We start from the raw sequence: 1,788 nt of genomic DNA on the forward strand, positions 1-1,788 counted from the left end.
GGCTAAGGCGAGTGCATGAACAGAGGTGTTCCTTGCTCACTCACCCTTCAGTGTGGTCTGCCGTGTTGCCATATGACTACAGTCCTACGTTGGAGATATGGTGGAACCAAACCTACAATATCTCCAAAGTATGTCTCTCTCTCTCTCTCCCTTATAGAGTTTCTAAGGCTATTAGTTTTACAGGAGTCTTGGTGGAGTAGTAGGTTAATCATTTGGCTGCTAATCAAAAGGTTGGTGGTTCAAACTCACTAGCTACTCCATGGAACAAAGATGAGGCAGTTTCCTGATCTCAAGGTCATGGAGACTGATGTTCCCATAGTCCATCAGCCCACTGGACTAATTGTTTCCATATGTCTTTGAGTTTCATTACTCCTCTTTCCTCTGAAGACAGACCGACAGTTGTACTTTAGAAGAGTGCTCACATGCTTTCAAGTCCTCAGTCCATGCCCACCAAAGTAGGATGCAGAATATTGATTTTGTAAACTGTGTATGCTAAAAGATCTTCGTTAATTCCTCCAACAACTCATTCCCCATAGGGGTTTTGTTCTAAGAAGTTGCCATAACTCTGCCTCTGATAGGCTCCACCCCAGGATCCCTGGTGGTATAGAGGTTATGTGTTGGCCTGTAATCTGCATGGTCAGCAGTTTGAAACCACCACCAGCTCCGTGGGAGAAAGATTGGACTTTCTACTCTTGGAAACAGTTACAATCTCAAAACCCCACAGGGAGTTGTTAAAAGTCCGCATTGACTTGATGGCAGTGAGCTTGGTTTGGCTCAGTTATGCTGCACCCCATTCATGACTATATTTGCAGCAATGGTAAATACCATGTACAGATGTTCTTAGGCACCATCTACTCAGTGTTTGACCCACAATGTTTGAATTGTGGTGCTGGTGAAGAACATTGCAAGTCCCATGGGCTGCCAAAAGAACAAACAAATCTGTCTTGGAAGAAGTATGCCAGAGTGCTCCTAAGTGGAAAGGATGGTCCTCCTTATTCAATGTCCAACTTCCACATAAATATGAGGCAATTAAAAATACCATGGCCTTGGCCCTGCTTGATGCTCACCCTCATGAAGAGATCACTTCAGTATGGGTCCTCTAGCAAAGAGTAGAGAAGAAACTAGATGGTGCCCAGCTATCAGAAAGAATAGCATCTGGGGTCTTAAAGGCTAGTCTTTAAACAGCCATCTAAGCGAGGTGTCAACTAAATCCACATGGAAGAAGCACACTACGCTGTGTGGTCCAAGGTTTGTAAATAATAAAATCCAAATGCTAAGGAGGGAATGGTATCAGAACTTAAATTGTGAAAGACTGATTTGCAGAAGGCTATGGATAATGGTGGAAGCCAAAAAATCATTTGCCGGGTCCACACATGGATTAAGCCCTTGGTGAATCCCCTCTGATCATAGTTGAGGGATGTGAATAGTCTTATTATCAGACAGAGAGTATAATAAAGTTGACAATGGCAGATGTAGCTTGGTTAAAATGTAATATAATTTGATATCGCTTTGACCCATTTCAAAGTTGCTTTCACTAAAAAAAAATAAAGGGGAAAAAACATAAATTAAGCCTCTGGTGAATTCCTTCCACCCATAGAGCAGGGGTGTAAATGCCCTTGCTATCATGCAGACTGCATTGGAAAGTGGGTTATTGCAGATGCAGTTAGGTTAACATTTAACCCCTATCGAACTGGAAGCACAGGGAATCCAGGGCGGATGATCCCTTCAGGACCAGTGTTGTGAGTGGCGATACAGGGAGGGTAGAGGGAGAGTGGGTAGGAAAGAGGG

General features: G+C 43.5%; 1 protein-coding gene across 1 annotated transcript in view; it reads right to left on the reverse strand.

Annotated features, from left to right (window-relative positions):
- Window positions 1-1,788, reverse strand: part of SV2C (synaptic vesicle glycoprotein 2C) — a 267,398-nt gene that overhangs the window by 13,316 nt on the left and 252,294 nt on the right. The gene's annotated exons all lie outside the window — the stretch shown is intronic.

Source organism: Echinops telfairi, unplaced genomic scaffold, assembly GCF_000313985.2.
Source record: "Echinops telfairi isolate 266 unplaced genomic scaffold, ASM31398v2 ScPeMD7_7469;HRSCAF=8507_1, whole genome shotgun sequence".
NCBI classification, from domain to species: domain Eukaryota; kingdom Metazoa; phylum Chordata; class Mammalia; order Afrosoricida; family Tenrecidae; genus Echinops; species Echinops telfairi.